At 55.6% G+C, this 23,310-nt stretch overlaps 1 pseudogene; it reads left to right on the top strand.

Annotated features, from left to right (window-relative positions):
* The first annotated feature begins 7,014 nt into the window (after positions 1-7,014).
* The window catches only part of LOC101564652, a 56,692-nt pseudogene continuing 40,396 nt past the window's right edge, over positions 7,015-23,310 (top strand).

The raw sequence follows: 23,310 nt of genomic DNA, 5'->3' as shown, positions 1-23,310 counted from the left end.
GCAAGCGCGGGCGGCCACAGCAGTGTGCGTGACTGGGCTCGTGGCGAGGGCCAGGGCACTGATGGGGCCGCCCTGCTGCAGCCACGGGCTTCTCCTTTACTTTTGCTTGGAGTGAAAGAGGAGAGCGTTTCCAGCTGAGAATTCGGCTTCATTAGCATTGCAAAACCACCTGTAGCTTTTCCCTTTATTTTTAAAGTGTGCACACAATAAAACTCACCTCTGGGGGATGCAGTTGAGGGCTTCCGTTATGCGTTTGGTCCAGGGTCTCACTGCACAGCTCTGACTCATAGTGATCCTCCTGTTTCCAGCCTCCTCAGCACTGGGATTGCAGGCGTGGGCCACCACACCAGACTCGTCACCTGCTCAGTGTGCCCCGGGGCAGGGCCAGCGTGGCATGTGGTGCCTGCGCTTGCCTAAGCAGGCACTTCGTGCACTGAGTTATCTCCCCAGCCCTGCAATTCTGAGCTTTAACTCAGATTACTCGTAGATTTCTGTGATCACTACCAAAATCAAGATACAACAAAATCCACGCAGGCCTCTGATATTTTAAGAGCTTGTCTGGATGGTATCCCCAGATTGAGCTGGTGTTTCTAATGAACGCACTAAAGTTTAGCAAGACTTCTGGATTATTCAGCAGCCTACACTGAGGTTGGCTGGGTAAAACTGCTGAGTCAGAGTGGCCTTAGGAATGCCCCACAAAGACCTTCGTGTAGATGGCTCCGTGGAATAAGCCCTTCCCTGGCAGGGGCAAGGGCCTGAGTTCAATCCCCAGTTCTGCGGAAAAAAAAAAATTAATAGCTCCAAGCCAGAGGCCTATTGTTTTCCCTGGAGGACAGGAGAACTCAGGTCACACTCAGCGTGACACTCCTCCTTTCAGCTGAAGAGTGGCCCCTCGCTCCTCTCCTCTCTGCCCCCGGGATTCTCTGGCCGAGTGGGAGGGACTGGTCCCGCCGGGCCCTGTGTTCTCCCCTGAGAGCTGAAGGCGCGGTCCTTCCCCGAGGAGCCCACGGGCTGGCGAGCTGCCCCCCTCAGTTTGTAGCAGGAACAGGAGCTTTTTTCCTGTAAAACCTAAGACACAGTAGAGGGCTGCCGCTGTCTCGAGCTGCTGGGGGCTGGCAGTCCTTGAGCTCGCTCTCCCAGCTGCCAGGTAGCCCCATCTGGAGGCCAGAAAGCAGGTGAGAAGGGCCAGCCAGGGAGACAGCTGTCTCTTCTTGGAGGCCACTGGCATTTGGGGAAGGAACCACGAGTATAGCAGTTTCAGACGTGGAGGGAAAATGCACTCCCACACTCTTCAGGCCATGCCTGCAGTGTTCCTTCACCTTTGTCTCCTCCAATTCACAGGTAAGCTTCCTGGGGAGCTCTCGAGTGGGGCTTGGCAAGGGCCTGGCACTGCTGTTCTCTGCCAGAGGACAGAATTTCCCTGGTACAACCTTGTTTGGTGTCAAAACAACAGTGCACACTTCCCAAACACTTGTAGTGTCTAGCTGCCCCAGAGTGTGGAGCAGCAGGATGGAGGGGACTTCCCTGCTGGGGTGCTCTGGTGGGCGGGTGCCAGGTGACCGCGCCAGGTCTGAGTGAAGGGTCAGAAGCTGCTGAGTTGGGCGTCTGACCCCTCCAGCCTCTTGATCTCTTCCCGGATCTGAGGGACCCTTTGGGAGTGCCCGGCTGGGGGTTGCTCTTCTGCGCAGCTGCGGAAAGGAAGCCCTCTCCTTCCGCTGGCTTGAAGGAAGCAGAGACAACCAGTTCAGACGAACAGTGAGCACAGCCCATGGGGCCCAAGTCACCTCATCCTGTAAGACACAGCTGCCACTGTGTCCTGCGCCCTGCTTGTCGGCATGACACCACATCATCCCCCTGAGGGGACTCTGATGCCACTTATAGCCTCGCTGCCCAAGTGCCCCTCCTGCTCCCACTCACTTCCTGTGCTCTGTCACCAGAGGTCAGCATCCAAATTAGTGCAGGGCCCTGACCCCAGCAAGCGTCCCCTGCACTGTCAGCCAGTGAGCGACCCGCCCTGGGGACCTACGTGTGCAGTAGCCCTCCTCAGCTGTCACCAGCCTGCGGCCTCCCACCTCCCCAGGGCACCCACCTGCCACAGCAAACGGCCAGCAGCTTCCCCGAGAAGGAGAGGGCTTGGGCAAGGTCAGGTAAACATGACAGCCTGAGCCCCACCACCCCCGCATGCCCTGTCCTGAGCTGGGAGCCTAGAGGCCCTGCCCCACAGTCCTCCTGCCCAGGGAAGACCCTGTCTGGAAATCTCAGCCTCTGCAGAGGGGCGCAGGCAGCGCGGTGAAGGGCAGAGTCAAATCGAAAAGGAATTTGAATGACAAAGTGGCATGATGTCCACCTCCCTAATGATGGGATGAGTTGCCCGTCTATCACTGGCAAGCCAAGCTGCCAGGCCTAGATCTGTATTTAAAAGCCATTTCTCAAAGTTTAAAGTCACCAGCTTAGCTCAATATCTAAAACAAAGAGAATGAATTATGGAGCAGGACGCGGGGAGCTTGTTAATTTTCCTACTGATGCGCTGTGAAATGAAAGCTGGATTCTGAGGACGTCATGTCCTCAGGGCCATCTCCGGAGACGCCAACAAGCCCAAATGTCCTCGGTGTGTCTTTTGCCTTGTGGCTTTCGCCTTGTGGCTTTCACCTTGTGGCTTTCTCCACACACGCTTACAGAATCCACATGTCTCACGGCATGTCCGAATCTATGGGACTCAAGAGTCCAAGTCCGTGGTTCTTTGCAAGGCTGCCTGACAATGAGGTGCCCACAGCAATGCCCATGGCCCACAGGCTTGTGCATGCACACACGCACACACATAAACACACGTGTGCCCATCCAAGTGCGTGGCAGTGACCCCCACGCAGGCTGCACACTGTGCCCCCTCTGGCGAGCTGGGCCAGCCCCTCCCTGACTGGAGCCCAGTGAAATCATCATGACAACTCAGCCCTCACGCCCCACCTTTCATCAGGCGGGATGAAAGGACCTGCCGAGGTCTGTGCTGTGCTTTGATCTGGGCTCCTATCTGGGCCCCATCTCCGGTGTCTGTTCTGCCCTCAGCCTGCGGAGGAGCCTCCCCAGCAGGTGTTGAGCGTCTGCACGCAGAGTGGCCCAGGGCCCGCAGGTGTAGGAAACCCGGAGGGGAACGTCACCTTTCAGTGGCAGTGGGGACTCTCTGGACGGCCTGGTAAAGGACCCCTAGGACAGGGTGTGGTGCTGCCCCTGGAGCACACCCAGGGATCACCCCACGCCGCATGGAGGCCTCTGCCGTGCGTTTCCCTGGCTCGGACTCTGCCAAGTCTGGCCAGGCCTCTCCAGCTGTCGTCTCCATCCTGAATGTCACACAGCTCCTGTCAGATGGGGTGTGTGACTGCCCCCCACCCCCACCCTGGCCCCCCACCCTGACTTTCACAGAGAATCATAGCAGAAGCATCCAGGGGAAAGAGAGGCAGGCTGGCTTTCAGAGGCAATCAGCAAGTGGCGTGTGAAGAAGAGGAGGGCGGGCAGCAAGGTGCAAGCGGGGCCTGGGGCACAGTGACCCTTGGTGACTTCCTGGAGACTGGTGAGCACCCCAGCTTGGCACCCGCGAGGTTGCCTGTCTGTAGGAAGCGATGCAGGGGAGATGGGCTGAGAGGGGCTGCAGAGCTGGGTGAGGCAGGGGAGATGGGCTGAGAGGGGCTTTGAAGAATGTGGGGTACAGAGTCGGGGGTTCGATCCAAGTGCCGTCCAAAGCCAGGGAGGATGGTGCTCAGCTGGGGTCCTGACCCCTCTCCTCCCCCACACAGGCCACCTCGATTGGGGGACAAGGCCAGTGTTTGATGTCTTCCAATTCCTGCTTCTCCTTTCAAAGGACCCAGCAGAAACCTCTGTCCAAACAGGAAAAAGCACCATTTTGTGATCATTGTGAAAGCCCCAGATACCCTAAGGCCACCAAGGTGCTCAGTGGCACTGCCACCATCTCAAGGGGCCGCTGCTCTGGCAGGCTGGCTGGGGAGGGCCGAGGGCAGGACCCAGAGATTGGCTCACAGGGATGCGATTCCTCTGGGAGAATCCGGCCAGGACTGAGCTCCTCAGCTGAGACTCCTCGACAGCTCCATATGTCCAGTCACCCAAGCTGTCAGCCTGTGGCTGTCCCGATGAAAGAGAAGCCTGTCAGAGATCTGGGCTGAGCCACAGAGGCCAGCTGCCCAAGAGCACCTCCTGCCCTGGGGCCTGCAGCCTCCTCACTGGCCTGTGTCCTCCCAGGTCCACACAGTCCCGGTTCAAGACAGCCACGCCAGCGCTCCCTGCTGGTGGTGGCATATTCAGCCCCTCTGAGGTGCAGCCAAGGGAGACCCCAGCCAGCATGGAGATCCAAGCGCCCTGTGGGTCCCTGCTGGCGGGCCAGAACATGGTGTCCTGTGGGTGTGCAGACATGGCTTGTGGCTGACACCGGGCTCTGCACCTTGCCTGTCTGCTCTGCTCAGGGCTCTGCTGTCTGAGCATTTTAAGCTTCTCAGCAGGATGTATGCCATTCACATTGGCTCAGGCCCCTCAGAGCATCCAGCTGAGCTGATGCCCATTGTCCCCAGGGCTACCCTGGGGTTGTTTGCCAAGAGGAGGGTGGGGTCCTGGCCCCCTTTCTCCCCGCATGGAGAGCTCTACAGGCCAGTGTAGTTGTATGCAGCGGGGGACACAGCCCTGAGGTCCCCCATGTGAAGCTAGCGTCTTGCTTTCTACTTCACAGCAAAGCTGAGGGCTGAGGAGTGGCACAGTGGCTTGAGGAAGAGAAGGAGGGAGGCCTGTAGGAGCAGCTCTGGGCAGAAGCCCCTGTCTGCCGGGGGTACCCAAGGAGGAACTGGAGGGAGATCCTGAGGGGCCTCCCGAGCTCTGGAGCACACATATGGGCCCAGATTGGCCTCATCCCAGCAGGGCTGTCTCTCCTCTGTTCTCCCCTGCTGACCATCCAGGCCCTGGGGTCTGGCTTTGCAGACTCCCACTCTTGGGTCTCACCGTCCAGGGAGACCTCCACGAGAGGTGGCTGCAGGTGCCAAGGCCTGGGTGAGCCCTGGCTTATTCCCCAGGCTGAGAGGCTCAGGGAGCTCGTGCCACGCCTGGGGGTCGCTGGGTCTCCCACAGCCAAGGGAGACATTTTCAGGCCTTCCCCTCTGGGACCCACAGAGAGGGAAGAGCCCTGGGGTAGCTCTTACCCCTCAGCTGGGGAACACGAGGAGGGGCTGGGACCCCTCCCGCTCTGCCCACTGCCCACCAGACTCCTCCCCCGGTGTGTGCCCACCCCAGGAACAGTCCAGGAGTCTGACACTGACTGACCTTGCCTGTGGGAGGTCGAGGAGAATCCCTAGGTCCCTCCTAAGTGACCAGTTAGCCTTGAGGTGGGCTTTGGTGACCAAACCTGACCGTCAAGGTCCCTCCTTGAGGAATGCCAGAGGCGACGTGGTGGGCGAGAGCAGACACTTGGGGCCACTCTCTGGGAGCATCACCTCCCCCACCCTCACATCTGCCAGACTCGCAGCCACGTGGAGGACGCCCTGGGCCAGAGAGCAGCTTTGCTCATCTGAGGACAGCACGCGTGTGAAATTAGGCTGGCGCACCAGCCGGGACTCGGCTCAGGGAAGTCAGGACGCGGGAGGGAGTGGGCGCAGGGGGCACGCAGCGCATTCACACGTGCTGAACACCGGAGTTTGACTGATTGATCGATTGATAGTCTCTGAAGAGAATACAAGTAAGAAAAAACATTAGAAATGATACAGAACTTCACCGAACAAAACAAGAAGAATTTGACAGTGGTTGTTGTATTGCATAATGCCTTCAAATTAGTTGTCCAGATTCCCAGATATAAGCATGCAAAATTAAAAAAAAGAAGAAAAAGTTATAAGAAATTCAAAAGGACAGAAACAATACTTAAGCATCAACTGCTTCCCCTCTGTAGACCAGCAGAAATCATCAGTACAATTACCCAAACCACCCTGCGCACATACACGACTGTGTCTCCCCCCACCCCAGGGAGTTTTATCCCAGCCCCGGGCTGACAGGCACACGAGGGGGCCAGATCACCCCTTCTAGGATAAGGAACCGAGACCCGGAGTCAGGAGCGGCCCTGGGCTGCAGTCAGGAGCCTGGGAGGAGCCCTGGGAGTCAGGGGGACACCCGGCTCTCTCCGAGGTGAAAGCTCTGTCCTTGGTCGCTGCGCTCTGTGGTCTGACCTCGAGGACACGGCAGGGGAAAATTACAGATGTCACTGTGGGCAAAACCATCAGAACTATTTTGAAGCAAGACTGAAACACGCTGTTCCAGACAACGCGGACGCGGGCGCGAGTCCTCCGGGCAAGGCCCTCGCAGGCCTTCCCAGCTCTGGTCGCAGCAGGCGCGGCGGCTCTGCCTGGGGTTCTGCGAGTTCCCTACCGGAACTCTGGTGTGTCCTAGGAAAGCGATTTTCCGAAAATACACACTCCTTTCGATTCCCAGGCTGAGGGGCGGCCATGGGACCTCCAGGCCCCGGCCAGAGCGCCACGTGACAGCAGGGCGGACAGCCGCTGCGGCAGCAACCCAGGCGCGGCAAGGGCGCAGCAGGCCTCGGGAGCGAGCGCGGCGCGGTCGGCCGGCGACGCCGCTTCTCGTTTGAAACGCAAGCAGGAAAACGCCGCCCCGCCCGCCGTAAAAAGCGCCGCTGGCCAGAGCGGCTTCCGGAGCAGCAGCAGCAGCAGCAGCAGCAGCGAGCCCGCCGTGCTCTGGGCCGACCGCTCCCCGGAGGGCAACCGGCGAGCTGTGAACGCGGACCCGAGCGGTCAGGCCGGGCCGGGCGCGGGCAGGAGGCCAGCGAGGGGCGCAATGCGGAGCGCCCCGCGCAGCGTGGAGCTGGTGCCCGGGACGAGGCGCGCGGCTGCCGATCGATGCCCGCTCCAGGGCCGACCCGCCGCATCCCGGGGCCCGCTGTCAAACCCGGAATTCTAGCCTGCTTTTGCAGGTGGGGCTGGAGAGCCCTCACGGGTGCGGCAGCCGGAGGACCAGACGCCGATGGAAGAGGTCGAGACCAGGGCAGGCTGCCGCGTCGGCAGGAGGAAAGGGCAGCGCCAAGGCTGGTTCATCCCTGAACCCAGCACACCCCACCTCTGGGGCCGGGTCGCTTTCCGGTGACCTGAAAAGCTCTTCTTAGAATATCCAGTAAGATCAGAAGAAAACAAGAACAAAATAATAGAGGTGCATATATAATACATCCAGTTTGGACTGTATTTATCCTTATAACCTCAGTCATAAAATATAATTTTAAAAAATTTTCAACAGAAGGGACCAGGGAGGAGTCCTGGGTGTGAGGGGGACGCTCAGGGCCCCAGCGGTGCATCTGCAGCATCTCTCGCCGTCCACACAGTCTTCTCACCAAGCAGAGTGAGTGCGCTGGCAACGTCCACTGCGCAGGCCTGTCTCCTCCCTCTCTCCTGCTTCTTGCACCTGTGCCTCTGGCTGTCTTCTTTCCCCAGCTGGAGAGGGTCTCTAGCTTTCGTCTGCCTGGTGACATCTGTTCCCGAGTCTTTGCCACACCCGCCCTCCTGCCTGACCAGCTGCTCTCCCCCTGGATCAGGTTCTGAGCAACGTTCTGGGAAGCTCCATTAGTCCTGGCTCCAGATGGGGCGGGGGCTCACTCTGCTCTTTGAGCCCTGGTCCTCCCGCCCTTCTTCCTTCTGCAAGCACCCTTCCCGCTCAGGTCCACAGAACCAAGGCCTATGCTCACAGCCAGAGCCTCTCATTTACATGGAACAAAAATGGACCCATATTCCCGTTCAGTTCTCGGCTCCAAATCTTAGCATAGACTCACCAAGCCGAAATGCCTTCAGCTCAAATCATTGCAAGAAAGAAAAGTAAATAAACTGAAGGAAACCCAGGGGAAAGAAATGCTGCAATGAAATTATTCTAAAAATTAATGAAATAGAGGGGCCAGCGAGATAGCTCAGCAGTCTAAAACGCCTGTTTAGATAAATTTAGGCAAAGCCCAGGGACCATGGTTCAATCCCTGGCACCACATGCCGCACCAGCCCTGCTCCCAGGATGGGCTGAGCCGGCAAAAAAAAAAAAAAGAAGAAGAAACAAATTAATGAACTAGCAAACAAATATATAAAAGAGAAAAATAAACAGGGCCCACACAGTGAGTTTCTTGAAAGATTAATGAAATTGAGAAAGGTCTGGTGAGACTGATTGAAAACCACAGATAACAGACATAACCAGATTCCGCAGCATGCAGATGGCCACAGAAGGTGGACCATAAACTTGAGTGTGTGGACAAGGCCTTGAAAAGGCGGCTGATCAACAATGATAGCAGGAGAGGAGGCTAAACTCTGAAATAGTCGTATAATTATGGAAGAATTTAAATATGTAACTTAAAAACAGTCTTTAAAATAATTTTTGTGGTGTTACACATTGTTGTCAAATTTATTGCTCAGATTACAGGCATGCAACATATATTAACTCTTCCTTTCAACAGACAAACAAAAACTAGCAAGTACAGCTATCTTAGCTATGCTGTGTATATCCTTTTTGTTAAAGAGAATAGAAAATAATAATAAAAACATTAGAAACAATACAGAATCCCACTGAACAAGATCGTATGCGTTCAACAGTGTTCGCTGTACATCTTTCCATTGCATTCCTGCCCACCGGAGCCAGGAAGGACAGAGTATGGTTCGTTTCATTTTACACTGCCAAAGCCTGACAGAGCCAGAGCAAGGCACCGAAAGAAGCTAACTCACTCATGACTACGCACAAACACTCACAGGCCAGGGGAAAAAGGCAAGAACACCTTTAGTAACTTGGGCCTAGAACTGCGGATGGAGGGTTGATGTAGCATGAACAGATTTATTACCACACTATGCCACGTTAGGAAAGAGAAGAAAACCGTGTTTTTTCAGCAAATCCAAAAGATAGGTCTGATTTTAAAATAGCAATGAAGTAGGAAGACAGGAGAACTCTTGTCTTCCCAAGCATCTAGGGAAACATCATAATTATGATGAAATGTTAGAGCCTTTTCTGTGGGACCAGCGACGGAGCAGCTCCTGCAGACCTTGCTGCTCCGAGTCAGCACTTCCCTGAAGGACCCAGCAGCGCGCGAAGCCGAGAGCAGTCAGCGGTGAGTAGCTATGACGAGGGGAGAGATACAGCTGCCGTTCATCGAATCTGCTGACACATACGTGGAAAACACACAAGTGCCAGCAGATAAGCGGAGCAGATTGGCAGCAACATAGTAGAATGCAAAGTCCATTTACATTTGTATCAGCTTTTTTCTATACATTAACAATAACAAATACTGGTCATAATAACATGAAATACTATATAATTAGGAAAAATACGTATACTGTCTTGTATCCCTTAATGATGGGATCCGTTCTGAGAAGTGCATCATTAGGCAATTTCAGCTTTATGTGAACATCATAAGACATACTCATACAAACTAAGACGGACATCACTCTGTGGCCTGATGGGTGTGGCCTCACAGGCTGTGGTCTGGCAGTGACCAAAACATCACCGTGCAGTGCGTGATACGGCTTGTGGATATGTAGGCATGCCACGGCACAGGCCAGAAAACTCAACAGCATAACAGATGTCAATCCCTATTGAATTGATGGCCCAAACAAAATGTAAATGTTTTGCTTTTTCTAAAAATGAGTAAGTTCTTTGTAGAATTTACATGGATCTGAAAAGAACCACAAAGAATAAAGACTTTTAAAAAGGAAAAATACAGAAAAGGACATTTTTCTCAACCTGACAAGAATTGTTACTAAGCTCTATAATTAAGACACACATAGCTAAATTAAAAATCTCGACAAATACACCAGAGGCCCAGAGCAGACAGCCAAGAAACAACCTGTGCGGTGCAGCAGTCTGAACATAGGCGGCACTGCAGAGGACTGGAGAGAGGACTTAAAAGTGGTCTGGAGGACTAGAGCGGTGGGAAGTTGGTACTGGGCAGAAGGTGACGGGTCTACGGCTCGGGTAAAGTGCCTCACATAAAAGCTGGGAGACGGGCCTGCAAAGAGCATCCTGTGGAACGCTTCACGGCTGGGAGAGAATAACTGACCTGTCAGAAAAGGAATGGGAGCCAGCATCACCCAGCGGCCAGGGTGGCTTCGGCTGTGTGCGTTGTGCTGACACACAGTCTCCAAAGTCGCGTGGTGGTGATGTGTCCTGTGCTGCCAGCGTGGAGCCCGGTGACAGTGGCCCTCGTTTTACTGAATTAAAGTTCTACAGCCAGCGGTAAGCCAGAGCAAATTCAGAAATGGATTCGTACCCGCGCGCTGAAGTGCCCTGGTGCTCCTCAGTACTGGGGACCTGAGCGGCGTGACAAGAATGGGAAGTCACAAGTCTGTGACAATGGGTCGGTTGGAGTGACCTTCAGAAAATATGTGAAGCAAACGCCACAAGGTGTTCTCAGAAAGCTGTCTTGCAGCTAAGCTTGAGGATTCTGGCCATCCTGGAGTATACCCAGGAGCACGAGCACGTGATGGGGACATCAAGGCCTCGAACCTTCTGCTAAGCCACAAGAACCCTGAGCAGGCGCAGCTGGCAGATTATGGCTTATCCATGCTGCCTGGAAGGAGTTCACGGAGAACATAAAGAAGATCCAAGAGACGTCACGACGGCACTATTGAATTCACCAGCACTATCGCACACCGTGGCGTGGCCCCATCAAGACGTGGTGACTTGAAATCCTTGGTTACTGCCTGATCCAGTGGCTTAGTGGCCATCTTCCGTGGGAGGACAATTTGGAGGATCTGCACTGTGTTAGAGACTGCAAAATCAGATACAGAGATAATATTGCAAGTTTGATGGAAACTGTTTTCCTGAGAAGAACAAGCAGGTGGAATTGCTAAATGTACGGAAGCTATAAAGTTACTGGGCTACCCCAGCAGCCCCTTGATCAGCAGCTTCGCAACACTCTTTTGCAAGGACTGGAAACTATGTTTGCAGTAAAGATGATGGACCTCGAGAATGGAAGCCTGAGGCGAAAGCAGAAACAAAGAGGAAGACCCAGAGGAAAGCACAGAATCCTCCTCGTGTGGCCTGTGTGCTGTGCTCAGGCCCTCTGCTCCTCCTCGGGCAGAAGTGCGCGGGAGTCTCAGTGGCCTTCCCCAGAGGCGGCAGGCTTTCGGAGAAAGCACTGCTGAGTCTCCGTGATGTTGTTCACTCAGGGGACCCTGACCCCAAGATGCCAGGCATCCACTGACAGATGCAGAAAATACAGCATGGAAGATAAATGACTGCCCTGGATTCCATGGTAAGTTCATGTCTGAATTCTATTCCTTCTTTCTAATCATTTTAATTGTGGATATTGTGCTCTGAACTCCATAGGTTCGTTTCCTAGAGTTCTTGGAGCCTAAATTTGCTGTTGATTCTCTCAACAATGACTCATGCTGTTTACTTCACCATGTATTTGATGAGCCAGAGCCAGGCCTCTGCAGCTTAGGCAGTGTTCAAAGAATCCCTCGCAAACCCTCCCAGTCCGGCTTCTGTTGGGATGGCCCTAGCCGGAGCCTCCTGAGGTCATTTGCTGCAGGTTGGCAGGTTCCTGGGGGGACTCGGAACCCGAACTGAGATGATCCGGGGTGCAGACTCCCCAGGGAGATTCTCCCCCTTGGAGGAAAGCTCTCGAGGGGCTGAAGGTCAGCGATCATCTTCCTCCGGCAGTGAGTGGGCCTTCTTGGGGTCACCATTTGTGTTAGATTCCCAGAGAACCAGACCCCACAGGGTGTGCGTGTGTGTGCATGCGTGTGTACGTGCGTGCGTGCGTGTGTGTGTGTGTGTGTGTGTGTGTGTGTAAGCAGAGGCAGACAGAAGCAGCGTGCATGTGACTATAAGGAGCTGGCTTGCATTTTAGAAACCTTGGCAGGTCCAGCTCTGGCCGGGAGCCTGCAGACTGGTGCAGTTCAGATCCGGAGGCGACATCAGGCAGAATGTTCCTCCCAGGCAGCATCTCCACTGGCCAGATGGGGTCTGGCTGCCTTCAGAGAGCAAGGCCTCCCGTGCTAATCTCACCCAGGAACGTCAGCAGTAAGTCTGGCCAAGTGTGTGCGAGCCAGTGAGTTGACGGGGAGGTCAGCGTGGCCGCGCCGAGGTGCGGGCTATTTGAAGAGTCCGGCTGCAGCCGGGAGCCTCCGTTTTGACTCCTGCCTCACTGGGGCCCAGATGCTTCATCTCTTCACCCTGCCCAGAGCGCAGCTATTTTTAGGCCGAGGTTCCTGAGTTCCACTTAGGATGACCTACTTCTCAGAACTTGGATTTTCACTGGAAGCCCATTATTTCCCTCATTAAATTACTATTCTCGCCTGATGTTCTTGAGAAAACCAGCTCTTTAATGATGTGTAGGGACTGTGTATCCCTTCGGCCTGCTGAGCTCGAGCTGAGTGATCCATAATGGATTTTAGCTCCTGCAATTCACATGCAGTCTTCGCTTGGCATGTGCAGGTAAATTCAAGCCAGGACGTAGTCAGCTCAGGGAGCTGTGGCTGGAAAGGCCCAGTGGACGATCCCATACTTCGTGCCGGCAGTGAGCAAGCCCCCGTCTGAGGAGCGACTCCAGCACATGCCACACACCAGGTACATGGCCCAGAAGGCTGCCTGTGTGCTTTCCTCAGGAATTTGGGGAGCAGGTGCTGCAAGGCGCAGGTGTTGCTGTCCCCACATTACAGGTGGAGAACAGTCTGTGAAGTCACCTTGTGCAATACCGCTGCGTAACAAACAATCCTGGAACCCTGGGGTCTCAACAACAGGCATCTGCCTGTCCCTCCTGAGCCTGGGGGTCAGTTGTGACTCAGTTGGGCTTACTCCAGGCTTCCAGCCTCAGGAGTCCTGCAAGCCAGTGGCTCCCTGCAGAAGGCCTTCCCCAGTGCAGGGCAGAAGTTGAGACATGTGTGAGACCATCTGTGGGCTTCTGACTGATGCTTTTTCCCTTTCTCATTTCTACAGATGGGGCAGGGCCCTTGGGCGGGGGTACAGCAGGCACCTCTGTCCACAGAAAAAGCCACCGGGAAAGGAGAAGTTCAGGCAGGTGAAGCGTCCACCGGGCTGGCCTCTCCGCATGCGCCAGCCTGACCACCCTCCCAGGCAGGAGCTCACAAAACTCCAGGCCTCTGCCTGGGGCCAGCACAGTGGGCGTCGGAGAGTCAAGCTGCTCTCCACCCCTTGTCTGCTGTGGGCACTGCCACGTTACCAGGCCTGGAGCACGGGGTGCTCGGGAGATGGTGCTGCACGAGAAACCACGCAGCTCAGCAGAATACCTGTCCTCAGTGATGGTGGCCTGTATTTGAGAACGTAGGACAGGGACACTCATGGCTCTGGGAAAAGCCCCTTGACTGTCGCCTGCTGCTGAAAGTCCGCATCCCGGTTGGCCTCTCGTGCTGCAGATGCCTTGGCCTGTGCTGCCCCTTCTGTCTGCCGCGCCTCTCCAGGGGCCCTGATCACATTCGCTGGCATCTTGCACCCTTGGGCTCAGCCTCTGGGGGTGCAGGGGGCATGGCTCCTTCAACCAGAGGAGCCAGGGGCACTGCACGGCTCTGGACAGAGCCAGCTCCGTGCTGCGGGTGCCACAGCCCAGCACAGGGATGTGCACACAGGCCGCTCAGCCCCGTGTCTTTTCAGCCCTCCCACCGTCAAAGCGTGGCTCCTCTCCTCTCAGACTGAGTCTGCATGCGCCACACTTCCGGGAGCACCACCCGGCCCCGAACGTCCTCAGCAGCTGCCCAGTGCACGGGGTCTCCCAGGCAGATGCCAAGCAGCCTCACTGTTGTGTTGCACGTGCCTTCTACCCTCCGAGGCTTCCTGCAGGCTCCCTCTTGCCGAGTTTCACTGGACACTACAGCCTCCTCCCTGGAGGAGCCCAAGCAGCTGGTCCTGACTATCTGGAGCCGACCAGGGTCAGTAACACCTCCATTGTTCTGTCAGTGGAGGAAAGGATTTGCGCCCGCCTCTGAATTTGGGCAAGTTTAAAACTTAAAACTATGCTCTGGGATCACAGATTTCAAAGCCATTGTTGGTAACCTCAAGTCTGGTCCTCAACGCCCAGTTGAAATGTTTGCTTTCTGTGAGGAAACTGTCTCGGGAGGAGCTGTCTCACTTTGGAGAAAAGCTGCGGAAATCCCAGGGTGAGTCCACCAGGGTCGCCCCAGTCCGCCGTCTCGTGTTGCATTGTCTTCCGCTGCCCTCGGACAGTTGGGAATGTGGGGAAGGACGAGAGGACAAGAACACAGCCACCTTCTAAAGTTGGCTGCTTGGCTGTAAGAACTGAAGGCGGAAGATCAGAGCAAGTCCACATGCTGCGCCTTCAATGGACCGTGTCCTTTGAACATGAAAGCCCTAACTCAGGCTCCCCGAGGCATGAAATCATTTAAGTGATGGTCACCCTGGGCCTGGGTCCAGCCGAGAATAAAGCCAAAAATTTCAAGGCTCAAATTTTTATGAGAACAGGACATTTAACCACACCATGTATTTCCAAAAATATGCCAGGGACCGGAAGTGGGAGGAGAGTCCAGTGGCTTTGGTTTCTCTCCAGATGCCAACCAGGGCTGAAGGAGAGCCCGATGTCCTCCTGGGGCGCCCTCTCCAGGGCCAGCAGAGCAGTGCCGCTCCTGGGCTGTGCCACCCTTAGGTCTTCCACCACTCTCAGCTCAAACAGGGTGCTTGCAAAGTGCTTGTGCGCCCACTCAGCTGCCTTGTCTCTTTTCCTCTCCTCAGGGTGAAATAGGTCCTGGGTGCAGGGAAAAGGAAAGGTACCCTCCAGCGATGTGGAGACGCCGCCTCTCCTGTGTGGGTCCTGAAGAGCGGACGGGGCTCTGGGATGGCCCTGCTCTGCCCCCAGAAAGCTGGAGGCTTTGCTTGGAGGCAGGAGGCTGTGTTTCGTGCTCTGCTCCTAGCAGGAGGCTGGAGCGTTCCTCTCCCCTGCCTGGGGTCCTGCAGGATCTTTCTCGCTCTCTCTCAGGCTCAGCCGCAGCCGGCTCTCTGCACTTTCGTCTCAGTTTCTCTGTCATTCCGCTGTGTAGTTACCTTGCTATTGTTTCACTGCCCATCTGTATGCTGGATTTCTAGACTGTGTCCAGACTAGACAAGCATCCTTTTAGTTCTTTCCAGGCTGCCGCCAGCCGTGGGTGCATTCTCCATGCCCGACCTGCCTCGCCTGGCTGTCCTGCCAGATCCTCCGGGTGAGCCTCAGAGAAGCAGCCACAGCATGATGGATGACTTGAGGCGCTGGAGGCAAGCAGAGAGCACGGGCCTAGAACCTTGGCCGCTCCACGAACAGGCCACCTGGGTTTTGGCAGCCACGGTATTGGCTCTGCCTCTTAACTTGGGGTCGCTCTGGCCAAGTCCCTCCCTCTGGTGGGACTTATATCTGTGGAGTGAGAATCAGAGGAAGAGAATCCCGAGGAGCCGCCCCTGTACTCTGGGATCTGAGGAAGCTCTGCCCCGAGGGACGTCTTGGCCGGCTGCGCACGCTCTGCTTGACCTCTGGCACAAACGCGTCCACGGGCATCACTTCACCAGCGCTGTCCCCGCCCCGTGGCAGCTTGCTTCGTGTTGATTAGCACCTCATCAAACTAATTCAGCCAGTGCTACCACAGACCGGCAGAAGGAAGAGCAACTCTAGAATGAAGCGAGAAAACCCCGTGGTGAGGAAGCCTCCAAATGCCCCTCTGGGAGTGATGTACCCGCCCAGAGCGGCCAGGGCTTTGGGGCCCCGAAGAGACCCTGGGTGGGAATCCGTGGGTCATCCTCAGTGGGTGCACATGTCCTCTCCTCAGAGATGAAGAAGATGAGATGAAGCGAGCCCTCAGGGCAGATCAGCGGTCTTGAAAGGACGCCCTGCACTGACCCCAATGCGGGCGCTCCTGCGTGCCTGCCGCAGACTCCTCTGCGGCCGAGTCAGTACATCGCCCATTGCTGTAGCTATCGAAGCCTCGCGTGCTCCCACGGCCAGCCACGTCTTCCTGTGTCCTCTTTAGGCGGGAAGCCGAGGCTCAGGAAGACTGTGTCCTCTCCCCGCTCTTGAATGCCTGATCTTGGGCTTGTGCCCGCCTGTTCCGGCCTAGGCCTGGCCTTGCGTGGCAGGGGCAGCTCTCAGCAGGAGAGAAGCTCAGGTGCCACACATCAGGCAGCGGTGTCTGTGGAGAGGGCAACCATCACCATCTTGGTGGGCAGAGGAGCAAGACGAGGTGCGGCACACCAAGGCGGAGCGGGCGTCGTAGATGCAGTCCTCCCGGTGGTGTCGCGGGCTTCGTGGCTCCAACAGTACTGCAGGCTTCCTTAGCTCCCGGTGTGCACAGCTTCCAGCAGCATTTATGGGGCTGTGGGGTGTGTGTGGCAGGAATGGACACAGTGCTGCTTTGCTTTAAAAAAAATTAGAGAACAAGGAAGGCTCTGCCTGTGCTGGCTTCTGGGCACTATGTGGGGCTCGTGGGTCTGCCTCTCCGCTCCTCTGCTTCCTACCAGGAGCGTTTCCTTGAGAGCCAGACGCTGCAGTTCTTCAGCAAACAAGAGGGGCCCAGCCCGTGTCCAGCCCTCAGCGAGCCTCCCGCGCCTGCTCCCCTCCCGCCCACAAACCACACAGCATCCACAGGCACTGTCACGTGTGAGCTGAGGTGAGGCCTGTCCTCTCCAGCGTGGTCACTGGCCAGAAATGGCAGCCTCGCATAGGTGTGAGATGTGTGTGTGGGTGGGTGGGTGGAGCCTTGCGTGCACGCGTGTGCACCTGCCTGGGCGCACCTCTGCAGAGCTGGACAGGCTGCCCAGGTGTAGGCTGCCAGGCCACGTTTCCTGTGAGTGCCCAGAAATCGCCAGGGGCTCCACAGGGCCTCAGCGCCCTGGGCACCTGATGCTGAGCCACTACAGCACGACACATCAGGCGACTTTTGGAGTGGGTCGGATTTCACCCAATGTCTTCAAGCTCCCTGAAGCTCTGGCAACCAATGGTCTCTGCTCGAGGTGCGTGGCCTGGGGAAGCAGCCCTGGGCTCACTCCGGTGGGCACCAGGCCTGGGCCTGGCTGCCGGAGCCTCACACAAGCCCTTCGCCCTGGCTTGACTGTTGCGGGAGGCTGTCTGTGCTCCAGAGCGTTCCCATTCCATTTGCTTTCCTATGTAGATCTGTACTTCACTTAGCTGCTGTTCATGATAGTGAAGCGTATTCCTGATTCTCCTGTCCTTATCCTCATGCTGCCTTTCATTACACTTCAGAGAGTAAAGCTTACAAAGGACAATTACCCCTCACCCTCACCCTCACCCTCCCATGAAAACCCTCCCTCGCCACTCGGTCCCTGCCCAGGGCGTTGGTTTTAATGGGATCAGAAGCCTACAGGCTTCACGGCTGAGCAGGTGAGTGTGCTGCCGGCTGGCAGGTCACCCTGGGATCCTTTCGGTCTGCTTCCGGTCACTTGGGGCTCCTGCCCCTTCTGTTCCTTGGTTTTCTTATCTGGAAAGCAGCGCAATCGCGCCTTCTTTATCAGGCTGCCAGGGGATTAAAGCGGCCGCTGATGCGTAGCATGTGGCCACTACGCGCAACAAATGCTCTCCCCTGCCCAGCTGTCGCTGGCCCTCCGTGTCCCTGTCAACAGCTGCCATTCCCAGACACAGTTCACAGGGCCACGATGGCCACGAGACGCCTGCATGTGGCTGCTTTCAGGGAACTGTGAAGGGCTGGCCTGCCAGAAGCTGTCCGTGGCTGCTAAGCAGATGGTCTGGCGACTTCCTGGACACGCACACCTCGCAGGAGGGGGGTCTGCTTGTCTGCACAGCAGGGCTTTTGGATCTCAGGCCGTGGACCAGAGTCTGTACCGGCTCGGCCGTGAAGTGGGGAGAGCTGGGCATAGGCCACAGGCTGACCTGTGCTAGTTAAGTAATCCTTCTGAGGCCTGAGTTCTGCTATCTGCTATGACCCAACAAGCCATTCTGGAAGCTTGTAACTTAAAACTGCTGGCTGTGACTCCTTGTCATTCCTGCCGCAGGCCTGCCGAGGTGGGGTCTTCTCCCTGTGAGCTTCTGTTAGGGCAGAGGCACGGACGACCCGCTGAGGCCCCTCTGCAGCTCCCTGGCAAGAACAGCGCCCTCCTCCAGTCTCCCTTCAGGGTCCTGGTCTTTCTTACAGCCTGTCACTCAGTGCATTTGGGCAGCTTACTTGGCAGCTGGCTCTGGAAAGAGAAAAAGCAGAAGCTAGCAGGGCTGCAAGGAGGAGGTCTGGGCCCAGTGCCACGCCGTTTCCAGTGGAGTGCTGGTCAGAGCAGCCGTGGCATTCCCCAGAGCTGGGCAAGGGCAAGGGGGTGCCCTGTCCTCGGGCCAGGGGCCACGTGCAGGCAGGAGGAGCCCTGGCAGCTGTGGTGGGAGACACAGACTTAGGCCGGCAGGGCAGCCGTGGAGCATCTCGGGAACAGCTGCTGCTAGGCTGAGCTCCACAGACACACAGCAGATGAACACAAGGCATCTCGGGCACAACTCCAGGGCTCTGGCTGCTGCAGATGCATGAACTCCGAGAAGTGCTCCCAGCAGTCACACGGAGGCACATGTGTCCCTTGCACGGGTGCTGGAGCCCGGCCTGGTGCAGACCTTCAGGGCCATGAGCGGAACAGAGGCCCTGGGCCCCACAGGACTCCCTGTGCAGTGGGCACGGAGGACTGGGACGTCACCCGGAGCTTCTAGAGGCCGTGGAGGCCTCGCCCCAGGCCCTCTCCCCCAGAGTCCCTGCCTGATGGGACCAGCTGAGGCGGCTCCTGCAGGCAGGCTGCCCACAGTGGCAGCCACTCCTCCTCAGCGCCCACATAGGACCTGTCGGTGGACTCCGACTGGGCTGACCATTGGAAGACAGGGCCGGTGTAGGAGCTCAGCCCAGCACTCAAAGCGAGCCAACCACACCAGGGTTCACAGGGCAGCGGCCTCAGCAGGCTGTGGGATGTCTTCCCATCAAGGCAAACGGCGACACTCAGTGTTGGTTAGTTACTGCCGTCAGGCGCGCAGAGCAATCTGCTGCTTCACCAGTCAGCTGCACCATGGCCTTTCCCGGTATCCAGGCTTCGGGGCTAGAGTCCAGGGCCACTGGGATAAGTAGCAAACATGGGCCAAGTCAGGGGACAGGCAACAGGGGAGGGTGGAGGGCTCACATGGACCCCGAGACTCCCGAGACTGGTAAATTGCCATGTCATCTAACAACAGAAAAAGACTTTTTAAATTCACATTTGCAATTTTATATCAAGGTACTTTATACTGGGAAGTTAGGCCACACTCAGTCACTTGGGCAGCAGGAGGGGCGTGGGGCTGCTGTGCTCCTGGGAGCCTGGGACCTGTGTCACTGTGGGAACCCTGCTGGGAACAGGCATGGGCTGTTCCTGAGAGCCAGGCCTGGCCGCTGCAGTGTCCTTCCCCGAGCCCTGTTGGTGTCCCCAGGGCACCCCGATGGCCTCTCTCTGCAGCCTGCCCCCCAGGTCCAGGAGGGAGCCCCCCACACTCAGTGGGGCAGCCGCACACAATTTCTTTGTTTCCTCCCCAAAGAAATTAAAACACTTTTACCCTTGGGCACAATCTGCTGTGATGTGGATTCCAAGTGCTTCCTCAGGGACAGTGCCAGCCTCCAGGGCAGGGTCAGGTGAGGCCAACACTGGACGAAGTTGGTAAGAAAGGGAGACGGAAGGTTCCCACATCTGCTGTGACCACAAACAGAGTTAAATCTGCCCGGGCTCGAGTACAGGGCAGGTGGCATGGCCACGGCCTGGCCATCTCTGCAGCCTCAAGCGCAGGACTTCACGTCTTGATGCCTGTTTCCTCCTGCAGTGACACACTGGTGAGCTGGTGAGCACAGCCCAGGGCTTCAGGCCAGCAGCTCGGTCTGCTTCCTCAAGATCAGTGGCGTTTGCCTGGGCTTCGGGCACCCCGGCAGCCACGCCTGCCCTGGGGCTGCCGAGGAACACTGCCCGGCCTCGCAGCGGAGCGGGCGCGGTCCCCAGCGCTGGCTTCACTTCCCACAGGATCGGGAGCATGGCTGGCCCCGTCTTCCCGTGCGATGACTCCAGCTGATGTATCCGAAGCAGTGAACTCCTCTGATCTTGACTGTGGACAGGTCTGTGAAGTGTTCAGTGTAAATTACCACCAGCATAAGCCCACTCCTGCGTCTCAGTGCCGTCCTAGATCTGCACCAGGCAGTGGCCTCCAGCCCTGCCACTGGGCCTGAATGCTACTCCTGACCTGGATGCGTGGCTGGTCCGAGCTGACCGCACGCGTAGCACTAAGTGTGCTGAGTGGGCGCTAATGGTGTTGGTCTTTTTCTCCTTTATAAATGTGGCAGAGAGAGTTAGAAGTACATTTGGGGCTTGCATCGGATTTCCCAGGGAAGTCCTGCCCAGACAAGCACCTGCGCAGCTCCACACCTGCACACGCCTTGTGAGAGGAGGGTCAGGCGCGCCCCTCCTACGCCGTGTCCTACGCCCGGCAGAACCCACTTCCACACCTGTAGGCCTATTCCCTCAGAAATATTTGTGACAGTGACAACATTTTATTGTAAAAAATGGGCCATAATTTTGTCAACTGGTAGCCTATTAACAAACTGTATTTTTTCCATTTTTCATTATACGAAGAACATTGTAATGTGTTCTTGAACTTACCTCTTTAATTACAGGAATGACTATTTTTAGACTAACTGTCCAAAAGTATAGTCGCTATACTAAAAAAATACATGTTTTAAGAATTTCTGTTACTTGATTGTTCTTTAAACTGAAAATCATCAAATTACTCTTAAAAATGTGGCGCTAATTTAAACTACGTCATTGGAATATATGCCTGGGTCATGAGCTTAGGGTATTCCTTTTCTGATCTCTATAACTTTAAATCTTATCATTTTCATTTTCTTTAGTTACAAGTAAAATGAAAGTCTTGTGCGTTTTTTGTTAGCACTCTGCAGTTCATCTTTTGTGAACTAGCTCTTCAGGGCAGTGGCCCGCCCAAATGTCTTTTGGAGAACTTAGCTTTTGTTATTGATTTCTAGGGATTTTTATAGATTAACTATACTAATCCTTGCCCACACACTTCATATATCATTTCCAATTTATTTGCCTTTTCATCTTTCATGTTGCTATTTGATATTCAGGGTTTTTAATCCTTATCTACTTTTCTTTTATGGTAAATGCTCTTGAGTTTGTTGAGAAATCCGCTTCACACACGCTGCTGTCCCAGCACAAGGTCTTCTGGTAAGTTCTCACTGGGACGGTCTGCTTACTTGCTTATGGCAGGTGAAGCTGTTTTCACGTGAGAACTGCAAGCTTGCTTTTCTAAATGGATAGTGAGACATTCCCACTGCACTCAGTAATAATCCTTTTTTCATTGGTTAAAAGTTCCTGTGGGAAGGCTGAGCACATGAGGTCAAGTCTGGGGGATTCACAGGCCAGGGGAGGGAGGCTGGGCTGGGGGCTTGGGTCCAGGTGGGCCGGACCAGGCTGAGCAGATCCAGCGAGATCTGCAGGAGGGACTCAGGCTGCCAGCACTGGGCTCTAGTCTCCTCACCTGGCCTCTCTCTGGCTTTAATCTGTTTAAAATCATGGCCTCCTGATGGTCTCCTTTAGAAGCCTGAATGAAGTCGAGGTGTCCGGCCCCAGAAAGACATGCAGAGCCCCCAGCTTTGTGCACCATCCTGTGAGGCCCCAGACCCCTGAGTGGCATAGCTAAAGTGCTAAACATGAAGGTGTCTATTTCACAGGCTGCAGAGGAGGAAACCAGACACCTGGAGCTGAGTCCTCCAGGGGAAGGCGGCCATGGAGGTGCTACCCCCGCCCCCTGCAGTCACCTGGGGACACAGCGGCACTGTGCGCTATGAAGAGGACAGACTGGGGCAATACCACGGAGCAGCCCAGGGCTCCTGTCCCTCAGAACAGGAGGGTCCCAGCCAGTGCTTGGGCCTGTGGAAGCAGGCTGAGCACCACCTTCCTCTTGGCTTCTGCAGTCCCACTAGCTGGGAAAGGTCTCATCTTCAGATGCGTCACTAGGCCCTTCTTCTGCTTCATAGTGTGTGAACTGCACAGAGCCACACCCTGACTGTCCAGCGTGTGGTCAGGATCACAGCCCGAGGAAGGCCCTGGTGCTCACAGCATATGGCTGTCGCAAGGACGCAGGGACTTTGAGTCAACGCCAAGGATGGCCACATTCCATGCGTGGTCTGTCACCAAGGGGAGTTTTACTAAGGTGTGATTGATACATTATGTCAGCTTGAGAAGTTGGAAGCTTGGCTAGACCGGCTCCGCACAGGGTATGGAGGCCTCACCCTAGGCCGTGGAAGTCCACCCTGGAGTGACTCAGCACAAAACAGATATGAAAGGGAGTTGAGGAAGGATTCTGTGCACCACTTCCTCAGAGCAGCACTGGTTTTAGCAGTCAGTGTGGAAGGAAAGGGGAGAGGCGCGTAAGATGCCACGGCGGTGTCTCCTCCCTTTGCTTTGCTGTTTTCCACCGCCATGAACTGCTGTCCTCGGCCAGGTGCCACCTGCCTTGGAGCCAGCCGAGTATGGACTGAAACCTCCACTAACTGTGAGCTAAATAAGCCTTTGCTTCCTTAATTTGGGGTGTCAGATATTTTGTCCCAGCAATGAGTAAAAGGTAACTGAGACAGAGGGAATAGGGAAATACCACGTGGCTTCCCTGGTGCCCAAGAACCTGTGCATCTTCCAGCCACGGTTTTCAACCTGGCTGTGCTTTCCACTCATCCGGGCAGTTTCTAGTATGTTTTTGGTGGCTGGTTGAACATGGTGAGGTACTGTGACACAGATACAGCAGGGAACACAGCACGGGCAGGGGACAGCTCATCAGTACCCTGCCCTGAGACCAGTGGTGTGTGCTACTTGTTTTTCTTTTAAGCCAAAAGATGCTAAAGTTGAGTTGTTGTTTTCTAAATGAAAACCTCAGAATGCAGGTTTTGTTGCAGTGCCGGGCCCCAAAGAGTTTGCGAGCACCGCTGCAGACCGTGCCAAGGCCAGGCGCAGTCTTTACGAATAAGGTGGGACAGCCGGGATTCACCAGAGTTGAACAAACCAGCAGAAGAAGGCAGGTGGTCCAATATGCCAGCACAGGTCGCCCCGAAGGGCGGGAGTAACTTCCAGGGCAAAAGAAAACTTTGAAGAAGTCCAGTTTCTCCCCAGAGAAAACTGAGTGACCTCCATGTTCATTAAATAAGAATTCACCACTATGTACAAATGAGCAGTAAGAAACATTTCCTGAAAGGTAATAAATATAATTATGGAAAATAAAAATAGAATCACTATAATAATGTTCCTACATTGTATTTTAAGAATGCCTCGAGGGCCGGCGGTACAGCTCAG

The sequence above is a fragment of the Octodon degus genome, unplaced genomic scaffold (genome assembly GCF_000260255.1).
Source record: "Octodon degus isolate 3935 unplaced genomic scaffold, OctDeg1.0 scaffold00126, whole genome shotgun sequence".
In the NCBI taxonomy this organism is placed as follows: domain Eukaryota; kingdom Metazoa; phylum Chordata; class Mammalia; order Rodentia; family Octodontidae; genus Octodon; species Octodon degus.
Note: the sequence above shows the minus strand (reverse complement) of the source record. Positions and strands in the feature narration are given on the sequence as shown.